Genomic DNA, 11,718 nt, shown 5'->3' with positions numbered 1-11,718 from the left:
CACAGATTAATGCACCCGTTGACATGCGTTATGGTCCCTTGGAAACAGTTTATCAACCCGAGGGACGGATGTATATTCTGTGTGCATGGTTTATTTTATTTTTCTTAGCTGACCCTGGGGGGCGCCGTGAAACAAGACACTTCCTGAATGTAGTGGTTTGAACACAGCAGACACAAAAGGCAGCAACTGTAACATCAGCAGGCCACAATGCTTTATGGTCTGTCACTGCATTGTTGCAGAATTGTCTAGATATGTAATGATTAATTTCAACCCCCCTAATGCCCAGTGTATGCAAATGGTCATGTGACAAGTGTTGTCTAGTCTCACATTGCCAGACTCTCCTCCACAGCCCTGCGGAGGAGGATCTGGCGAGTCCACACAGCATTCTGGGAAGCGAAATAAAAGGGCTCTGCTTTGTTGGCATTTCTTTAAACCAATCAAACCAAATTGTTCATGGGCGGAGCCACAGTGCCTCTCCTAATTAGCCTCAGGTGGGTTTTAGTGGAACATGTTTGCATTCAAAAGTTGTTTGAGTTGTGCAACAAAAAAACACAGATTGGACAGATGGCTGTCTGGATTTAAATTATCATAAATCCACCGGAGTTTAGAATTACAACAAGACGACAATGAGTGAAGCCTGGTGGAATTTCCATGGAACAAAGTGGATATAGACCATGCATTGTCAGACATGTTGATATGGACGGCGAGTTCTGCTAACCCTTCTGTGCATAGAGATCGTGTTTGTCTCAAAACGTAGTGTAGATGTAGATTGCAAAGTGTGATTATTATCAGATGAGGAATTGCGTGTGTCTAGATAGTACAAAGATTCATGACCATTTTCTTGACCACTGTACTTCATGTGTTGCATCTACAATGAAAACAAACACTCTTGCACGTGTTATTTTTCCTCAAAAGGAACATCCGGTGCCTTAGAAGAATAACATACGCATGTCAAGCTATTTCTACCAAGAGGTCTAGTGTTGCAATTCCTCCACTTTAACATCCTAAATGTCAAAAAACCAAAAAGTCTTCCCATCACAGAGCCAGTCAGGAGACGGGGGGGGGGGGGGAAATCGGAGGCAGATGGATCAATGGTAGGAAGGTTTTGTGTAGCCGGCAACTCTCCACTCTCTCCTTTTCATCTCGTCCTCCTCACTCGGCTGTCAGCTCCACTTCCCTGCACTGCTCCTTCTAATCTGAATAGGAAGCAGGTGATACATGCTGATGACACATCTGACTGCATGAAAGGATGAAGAGAGGGAGGGGTGAGGGAGAGGGAGAACGGAGGCAACCACACAGAAAGTGAGATGCAGTTCAAAACCAGTACACTAGACTTCCATTGAAATTGTAACTGAGGATTGTGAAGGATTAACACGCAATTAAATCCCTACACCATTATGTTGTTATCAGTACCTAGTGAAATGATACGATGAAATATCTTACTCATTTTCATATTAAGTAATTTTTTATCTAAAGTCCTAAGACCTTACCATCTAAGTCTCGGCAAGAAAGTGAATTTATTTTACTATCGACTGACTATGGTCTCAGTCTATAGTGTTAATTGCAATGGCAGTTCATTGCCTAATCCTAATTGAGTAATTTGGCCATCAAGGCCAAAAAATGAGTGATTCATCAGTGCATTTGTCTTGTACTCCACAACCCTCCAAAGTATGTGACAATAGCTATCTTTGCATCGACTTGTCAATTGCATTGGGATGTTTGCTGAATTTTTTAAAAAAAAAGCCAAAAAACACCTGTATGTATTGACTTCACATGCTGTTTTGTGATCAAATTGTCATGTGGAATTGATTCAAGACCTTTTGAAGGACTGAATCGCTCAACATTCAAGCAAACATGGTTTTGCAAGCCAAACTCGATTGTCTACCTACAAATGATTCATATTGGGAAAGTTGTAATAGTGCTTATGTGCCTGCTGATAGCAACATATCAAGATATTATAAGATAACGCCATCAAAAAATTGCTATGAGGATGTAGATGCAAGTAAATGTGATTTTTGCCATCTAAAATAAAATGTATAAAGTATTCATCTTGTCTTTTGTCCACATATGTGCATTTGTTGACACCCGCCCTGTCTGCAAAGAAGGCAGACGTATAAGGCAGAAATGAATAAAACTTCATTTTATAGCAGGTTGCAACCCAAAAATTACCTAAAACATAAATCACTGTATATATGTATAAATAAAATTTCAAGCATTATCGCATTAGCCATTTGAATTTTACTTGCATTTTTCATTCTATAATACTTCATTTGTATAAAAACATGTGGATGGAAACATGGCTACAGTTTATAGCCTCTATTACTATAGAAACCAACTGTGTGATGTTGGGAATTTGTATGGTACAGATTAAATTACTCACAAATTGTCCAAGATGTTTTATCAATGTTAAAAAAGTTATGAATATTTATATTAATAACTTGACAAACAATCAAAACAGGGCACCCCCTGGAATCGTGGACTGTGAAACAGTTTCATATGTGGTGTTCCCTTAAAAATACAAATTCGGCTTTCAGGTTCCTCCAGCCAAAGGGAAGAATAAGAGTCCGTGAAGGTGTGAACTACACCCCTGTAGTTTTTAGACTCCCGGCCATTTTGAGACCTTTTTTCCCTTGTGGTTTCCGGCTTTTCACATTGATGTGTGACGTCTAAAGGCTTCTGAAAGTACCCGTAGGCCTTTCGTTTGTTTGAGACAGGTTGCTCTGGCTGTAGATTTGTGACTTAGGCCACTCACTATGTCTCCGGCACATGTTGGCCCTTTGTCTCTCAGGTCAGGTTAATCTTCCATAGTCCCAACATCCGACTGACATAGATGAGGCTGGAATTAAAGATACTTCATACCAATCCTGGCAGCCATCCAACACTCAAACAATATTTATATACACCAGTCTGGTTTTTAAGTGACACCACCAATGACGACAGCTGCATTGAATAAAACTGAGACACAAATTGAAAAATATGAACCACCTTTAGCTTGAACTGATCTTTAAAGAGAAATGAAACTAGCATTCAGCCTTTTCTGCCTTCCACACAAATTGGAATATCAACCAAAGTAGCATCCCAGCTATCCCCGCTATCTCAGAAAGAAGTTACCAACAATATAGAGAATGACTTCCCCTCAGACAAAGAGTGAAAAAAATTAAATAAGACATACGTAGACTAACAAACAACCCCCATGACACCAAACAGCAGTGCTTGCACTTCTTTCACTAAGCAGACAGTTTACTGCCATTGCTGTCTGGATGATAAGTTGCGTCCAATATTTTGGCTTTGACAGTTTAATTTACCAACTGGGTTGTTTTTTTTCCGCCGAGATTATTCCATCCTCTGTGTGATAGTCAAAACACTGCTCTCTGAATGATTGCCCTGTGAAAAGCCTCAGTATAAATCTCCCAGAAAGAAGCTTCTCGGAGCAATTCATTGTGCAGCTGAGGATATGAGCTAGAAATGCACTGTCTCTGAGTCTGATGATGGATTTCTATAACAAAAGGCTGTTATGGAGGAGGCTGCACCTTATTGATTATCCCTACCACTATGCTGGGGTTAGAAAACGTATGGATTAAAAGGTGCACTAGGTAAGCCTGATAAAACTACCTTTCCGTTATATTTGCTGAAACTGACCCTGTGTTTGAGTTGAACTACATGAAGCAGGTAATTAAAGAACAAATTGAACTCTTTTGGCGCCACCTACAGCAAGTATTTACAAAAGAGCTACAGCTCCCTGTTCAGATGCACCAATCAGGGCCGGGGGGGGAGGGGTCTAAATGTGTGTCTCTTTGTGCTACGAGGGAGAGAAGTAGAAGGAAGGATCCACGCAGGATGGTGGAAGTGGTGTTGTGTGGCAGTGCTTCACACTCCCACCTAGCTGTCTGGTGTGCATACTACCTCGAATTTCACACACTTTTGCGTCACCAAAAAAAAAACGCAAATTAGCAAGTGAGAACACAGCGCAACTTCTCTCTTCAGATCGTTTCCACCTAAACATAGCCTAAGTCCTGGATCTCCGCAATCCTACCTACAGCACCTTTAAGTAAAAAAAAACAAAAAAAAAAGAAGTCTAGGTTGACGATCCAATGTGAAATGAATTAACAGTACTCATTTTTTAAGATTACTCTCTCATTTCTGCAATTCCTCTGGTTCTTTGCCTGAAAAGATTTCACCATTTCCAGAAACATCGGTGGCTGGGTTATTCCAGGTGTTTATTTGCAGTATTTATCTTACAGTGGTAGATACATGTAGTCATCTGTGTATAAACAGCAATGTTGTGTATTGATTTCTCTATGCCATAAAGTATTGTTATAAAAACAAAAGAAAAGAATAGGCCATACAGATACAAAGTAGAAACTTTTAATATATATACACACACTATATAATAGTATAGTTAGTTATGAAGTAACTTACGACCGGGTAATTTCATCCAATCTATAGTCTTTTAAACAAGCAAAGCAAACCTGTCTCTCGTTCTTGCAGCTCACTCAGAAAAGGTGGACAAGAAATCCTGCAGTTAGTAATCACTACCTCATTAAATCGGCTCTGTTTTGCAATGCACCCTGTTGACATCCAAATTAGAATGTCAATTAGCTCAAAGTGTTTCTGGCTCAAGCAGATACGTGGGCTGACATTTCTTAGTCCGGTGAGAACAATCCATGCTGGCCACGTCTGCACCATCTGCAGCCAAAAAAAAACACCTTGGTGGTGATTTGGCCGGACCGGGCACCCAGTGACATCTTGCCTCACAAAGGTGAACAAAGCCAGGATTTTAATAGGATCCTGGCTTAGTTTAATAGGACTTAAAAAGACAAATACATCTTTATACATCATCTGAAGTCAAACAGCAATGCAGATTTTAGAGATAAACCATTTACACAGAAAGAAGAACCACATGCGATGATGTAATAACTTTGCTTTGAAGCGGGAGGAAAAACTGTATTGTCCAAGTTGGGACAATAGACATTGGCTAAAATATTTCATCAACCAAAGCAACAAGTACAGTATCTATCCGTGATGTCTCAACACACACTCCAAAGCCTCGGCCCAGAACGCAACACCACTACTAGTATTATGTAGCCCCCCCAATCTATTTCCTGCTGATGTCTTGATGGCATGTTTTTTTTAAAATTATTTTTTTAGGAGTGCTTCCCTGTGCTCCACACTGGTGTGGTGATGCCCTCAGATTTTGTGATTTTTAGAGCGTTAGATTCCCACATTGCAATGCAATAGTCTGTATCCACGATGTTCCCCTTCCGGGAACTTGTCAGTGTGGAGTTTGCATGTTGTCCCCATATTTGCGTGGGTTTCCTCCCACTGTAAAAGATATGCATGCTGGGTAACTAAGACTACAGTTGAAATTAGCCGACTGGTTTACATTGGCGTATTGACACAAATGTTGATTAATGTGCATTGTCCTAATCAAATAAATAAATAAATCTTAAAAATTACATTCCACATTCAGGCTTTGCGGATTGGCTTTTAAAAAAAAAACTTTCTATTCTCCAATCACGTGATGACGCCCGAGCTTTCATTAGCTGAAGAAGGCGATGGGACAGATGCCTGTATATAAGTGGAGTCTTTATACGGTATATAATAAAGTTACCATGTGAAGTCTGCAGTGTGCTTAACAGGCCTGTAAGGACGATATTACACATAACATGCAAAGATGTACATGTGCACACATAGCATGCATGAAGATATTGTTTTTGTACAGACGGCTATGCAAATTAACATTTAGCACGATCAAAAAAAACTATTTCTATTCCAGGATCTCCCATTGCTCCAATTATAAAGGGACTGTAGGGCACGAGGTGCTGCCTTGCTGGATTGTATCTGCAGCTGAAGCAGGTGGTGTTTATAGGCAGGCATGGGGAGGCTATTTGCCCGTACAGACTCCTTTTAAAAAAAAAGGGCTGCATGGGCTTCATTTGCATACATTTGCTGGCATTTGTCTCCAACCCCTTGAGTCATCAGCCATTTTTTCCCACTATTCTTGTCCCCTGGTTCTCTTGTGTTACAGTGCTTGTACTACACTGGAATGCACTCACCAAGTTATAGACAATTTCTTCCATGATAATTAGGTCTATCTGGCCATACTTGTTGAAAGAATGTCATATAAATGTATTGTCTACAATTATGAAGACTAAAGAAAATCTAAATGGAAACTGAATCTCACAGAAATGAATTGAAATCCCACAAAGATGAGCAAGACTTCAATATTCTTGTCCCATGTCTCAGGCTTCATGCTAATGAAGCAATAATCACATTGTGACCACATCTCACTTTGAAACAGTAACTACCAGATGCTAAGGTTATGGTAAAAAAAACTTAAAAAGTCCCTGGTGTCTGCAGTTGTGGTTTAGAGAAACCGGATTTCCTCAGATTTCTCTTGGCTGTTTTTTTACGTTTTTTTTTCTGTGTGTGTGTGTACACTGACACACACTTTTTCAGCTCTAAAACAATTAACTGTTTGTAGAATTTACAAACACATTTGCATTGTAAGAAAAAAAAACTAAATATCCCGTTGGCGCTGTCAGTCCAAATGCTCCCACATATTAAATAGACACAGCAAATAAATAAATAGTCAGCATTTTTCGTCACTATTACACGATAAGCCATGGTTTCAAAATGAGAGAAGCCTGGTTACACTGACCGTCTGCAGGTATATGTACATTGACATTAACCTTAGTCTGTGTAAAGTTGTCAGATTCCATGTGTAAGCTAATTTCTTGTGGTATTACTGGGTTTTGGGTGTTTGGAGTGTCATGGAGTGATTTCATCACCTGCTCTTGCTCCGTGCCTAGTGCTCAGTTTGGTGTTCAGCTGTACAGACACCAAACTATCACCATCTGTGGAACGGCTGTAGATAGACAGATGTTCAACATAGTGGTCCCAAGTAGAAACTTACTACACAGTCATCAGTTGGGAATTCATCTAGCCTGGGCTGTATAGGACCTATTTTATTCTGCATTTGAAATAACCGTTGGCAGTGGACTTGGATCGTGAGGTGCACAATTGTCCAGAACTGATGTTACTCCAATGACACTGGGCTGGGCGCTATTACTTGACCAGGTGTGTGTATGTGTGTGTGAAAGATGATTTTGTTGTGTCTTGGTGGTAGGCTAATAAAAAGACAACAGTCATAACCAAAACAGATCTTCCTTTCTACACTTAAGTGAAGCTTCCACAGCTGAAAGGGCCGTTTGGTAACTAGGGTCACTCCTGGCTGCATTTATACCTAAATGACCCTGTAGACTTTTTAAATTAAAGAACAGTAAATAGTATTTTGGCTTTTGTTTTCTGACAGCGTTTATATGACAATGTCATAAACCCCCTCCACATGCAGTCATGATGCTTGATGTTTTAATTTATAATAAATTAACCTTGATTCAACATAAATTGAAGCTCTAAGAAAAATATTACTCAAGGCTCAAAATTGACCGGACCAAAAAAAAACAAAAAATAGAAAGTTTCCATATTTTGTCTCCATAGCAACACACATTACTGCACAAAATCATCATACAGTGCATCAACACTGGTTATATGACATGCATGCTATGTGTGCACATGTACATCTTTGCATGTTATGTGTAAGGTATGGTTTGTCTGCTGGATTCATGTAATGGTGATGACTGGGTGAAGAGGTCTGGATTTTGGCAGAACAAAGAGGGATTGGGATCAGTCCTGGTGCATCTTTCAGTGGGGCATCAGGTGAGGAGAACAGGCTTTAATAGACAGGCTGAGCTGAGAAGGGAGTCCAACAGCTGAGGCTCTGCCTCAAGACGCTCGTGCAATCAAATCTGAAAAGGTGGCAATGACTGTCACTGAGTCAGAACGAGTTCAATGGAAAGGTCGTGATTCAAACTCTCCATTTCAAGAGTGGTCTACATTTCTCTCTTCACGTTAATTCGGGAAGATGATCTCATGTAAGCACATCTGGCTGCTAGCAAACGCTAGCTAGAAGGGCTTGTCGTGACTTTGCCTGGAACGTTACCAAGTGACTTCATAACTTACGGCTGAACATTTTGTCTGGAACGCAGCAATAGCATCTGTGACGTATACGCATTGAGATGAAAACATCTTAGTTTTCCCAAACTTAGTTTTCTTAGTTTTTAAGCCAAACGCTAAAGAGAGAAGGTTGTCAATTTCCAAGCCTTCTGAAAAAAGTCATCCAGTTGAGCGTTACCGGCTGGTAAAAGCCATTCATCATGCGCATATGGCAGATGAATGGCGTTAACATTGATTAGCACAACAGTCCCGCATTTCTCTGCCTTGAATGGACTGTAGACATCGCATCGACTTAATATTAATATATATTTATATTAACGATCTATGATACATTGCTACGTGTTTTACATATACCGCCCTGTATCACACAGGGACGCCAGAGGAAACCCAACAGCTGACTTTGGGGCTGAAAACGAGCGGACGTTTCCTAAATCATATGTTCATGTTGTACCCATTTATTATTGCATTGGTACTGCATTATTGTAATCATTTGTAATTAATTCCTGTTTATGCACTTGTGTATTGTTGTTGGTTTTGATATGGGACACTGATGAAATGCAAGGGGGGGGGTACTGGCCAACAGGCTTCAGACTGGTCTGGAAAATCAGAATAGCTGTAGTTAATTTGTTTGTTTGTGGTCTTGTGTGTATTTTTTTAGTTTTACACATATAAGTGCCTTTATATGTGTGTGACATGTTAGTTATGGTTCTAATAGTTGATAATGGTTCTGTAACCTCATTTAACTAATGTTTTTGCCTGTTATGTTTAATTTATCAGCAATAAAGACAGATTTTTGTCCACAAAATGTTTTTGTGAACATCAATGACATTCAAAACTGTGATAACTGAAACAGATGTACAACACATCATGTACACATGGTGTATAAGTATGTACACATGATACATGTGTATACACATATGTATTGCAAACAGACCTAAGTACTACACAGATAAGAACATCTGCCTCTGCACCACCAAAGTGAACATAAAATAACTATTAAATATATAAATGCATGTGACACGGTTGTCAAAACCTACACAGTCGACATACAGAGACGCCATCTTGGAAGTTTGTGATCAATACTGTATGGTGATGTAACCAAGTGGTGTCCCATTTCAGAGGGCTATGTTTTCACCCCTACCCCTTGGTTTCAAGGGCCAAGGGGTAGGGGTAAGACGGAGAAACGGGATTCAGTCCAAGTCTTTTGGACTAAAAGTCTATAGACTTTAACATGCCAACTTCCTTGACATGTTACATAAACGTATCCCATGTAAACCATGTTAAATGAAATGAGAGATAGAGTGTTCAGCTTGTAAATTGATGCTGAAAATTCTTTGATATAATAAACCTTTATGATCAAGAAACAGCGTCAAGCAGATTCTTTATCAACACATCATCCAACATTGCTGTTCGAACACCACACTATCATATGTCCCATCACAGGAAACTCTATTCACAGTCTTTTCGCCGCCCTAACCGGCTACAAACGCCTCTCCCATAATCGGCACCCCAGCCCGGTCAACATGCTTCAAGCGCTGCTCCCCCAGACACACTGCCACTCGCTCAGCCTTATCACTTCAGCGTCTCAGTAATCAAGTCCAGCTGAGAATGATCAGCTACCAGAGTCTCTGAGCCAGGTGGACCTCATCAGTCTTTGATTAGTTCTCACAGTCCTTGCAACCCGAGTTCACTACAATACTGTGGCGCCTGAATTTGCCCAAAGAAAGCCAGTATACACGGATTTAGCTATTGCATAATGTGATCATCACCTGTGTCTTAGACATGTTTATATTTATTTACATATACACTACTTGCATTATTGTATGAATCTCATTATTTACATTCAGGACTCTGCATTAACTGTTTTGCTTACCTTACCAGCCATGCAGAAATTTTTACTCTCCACTATTTTTTGGGGAAATTACATTTTATTTGATCAAAGTCAGTGTTGTACAGTGTACTTGAAGAACAAATTTTACAAGCCTTGAACATAGAAATTACCACCAGACTGAGCACGATTCGTCTTACGCACCTGTCCATAAGAGATTGAAGGTGTGCATGAGCCTTCACGGTTAAATTGCATTTTTCTCAGAAAATTAAATTTTCCTAAGGGGAAAAGAATTAGACTTAACTTGGATATGGATAGGTTTCATTTATTTGACTTAAATATCTTTTAAATGGAGGTCAAATATGTGGCCTTCATTTTAACTTTGGACAAATGCAAACGCTTCATGTTTATTAAACGTTTTTATCGAAAAAATACATAAATTAAATGGAATAACTATTTACCCCTGGTTTCTTTTAGGCAAGTAACAAATAGCCGAGATTTCTTTTAAATGCCATCTTTCCATCTTTGTATGTCTCTCAGAGACATGGATTGAAAACATCTTTTCATTTTGTTTAATTTTCCTCGGTTATCTCATTTATGAAGAAAAAGTTATTTTGGATATGAATTGGTTTACATTCATTAGACTGACATATTTTCACAGGAAGGTCAAACATGTTAGCCTAAAAAAAAGCCTACTTTTATTTCTTAATTTTTGAATCGATAAAAAATAGAAATACATCTTAGCAGCTAGTTTTTTTTAGGCAAGTAACAAATACCCCAGATCTCTTTTTAAATGCTATCTTTATATCAATCCTCGTCCGTCTCTCCTTCGAGGCATGGATTGAAATCGTATTTCTTCTTTTCATGTGTTTTAATTCTCCTAGGTTATAGGACCCTGAGCACATATCAGTGGTCTGAGCTGTTTTTCTAACCACTCATCCTCACATTGCCTGAGCGTCTCCTCCAGTCCTTGGAGAGTTGTGCCAAGGGCACTTCATGACAGACACTCTCTGCCACCATGTTGCTCCTGTTTGCGTCATTCTCCTGATTTCCTTCACTTTTTTCCCCCCTGAAAAACTGAATTAAGTGAAAATGGTTAGGAGAAAAAGATATTATTTGTTTCTGGTGGATATTGCCTCATATCAAAGCCCAGCGCGGCACGTCTGGAGAGCTGCAGTATGTGGCCACATGGCGAGTGGGTGGAAGCACAACAATGGTTTGGACCGACGTGAAAAGACTGGGAGCACGGGGTCTTATTCTGTTGACGAAGTTATTTTCTTGTAGCTCTTCACAAATGATACAGTCATTAAACACACCTAAACACTTCCCAATTAAAAGATCCATCTGTAGAAATGACTCGGCTGCTTATAAAACCAATTAACAGACAAATACAAGACAGAGATTTACAACAAAACATTCATTGGATTTTGAATCTGGAATAATCTATTTTTCTGTCTCTGAATTCGGGGCAGCATTTATTTTTCTAAAACTGTCATGGAGCACCTACTGTGGGTCCACGGTTGTTTGGATGTATAGAAGCACAAAAGACAATGCTTTCCCGCTGGCAGCAAATGCAAAAGAATTTCAAAGGCAGCAAATTCCCAAACAAGACCGAGTACTGAAATCAAAAATATCATCTTCAAAACTCATGCATAACAAGGTTATTATGATGCCTGTCTTACACATCAAGGTTTTGTGAATAGCACATAATCCTTCCCCGCAGTAGGCCAGAACCTTGTTAATCCCAACACCAGGAGAAGAAAGGGTTCTTTGAATAAGCAAAAATGTTTGGGTGCCAAAAAAATATGTGGGCTGCAAAACCTTTATTCTAGAAACTGCAGTGTAGTAGCTATTCAAACATGAATGTTATGTCA

The 11,718-nt window shown here is 39.5% G+C and overlaps 1 long non-coding RNA gene across 1 annotated transcript in view; it reads left to right on the top strand.

Annotated features, from left to right (window-relative positions):
- The first annotated feature begins 516 nt into the window (after positions 1 to 516).
- The window catches only part of LOC117954670, a 27,725-nt gene continuing 16,523 nt past the window's right edge, over positions 517 to 11,718 (top strand). The window contains exon 1 of the long non-coding RNA XR_004658861.1: positions 517 to 527. This is a non-coding gene — a long non-coding RNA (uncharacterized LOC117954670). The remainder of the gene's footprint in view (positions 528 to 11,718) is intronic.

Source organism: Etheostoma cragini, chromosome 12 (assembly GCF_013103735.1).
Source record: "Etheostoma cragini isolate CJK2018 chromosome 12, CSU_Ecrag_1.0, whole genome shotgun sequence".
In the NCBI taxonomy this organism is placed as follows: domain Eukaryota; kingdom Metazoa; phylum Chordata; class Actinopteri; order Perciformes; family Percidae; genus Etheostoma; species Etheostoma cragini.
The sequence above is the reverse complement of the archived record's forward strand: the minus strand, read 5'-3'. Positions and strand labels throughout refer to the sequence as shown.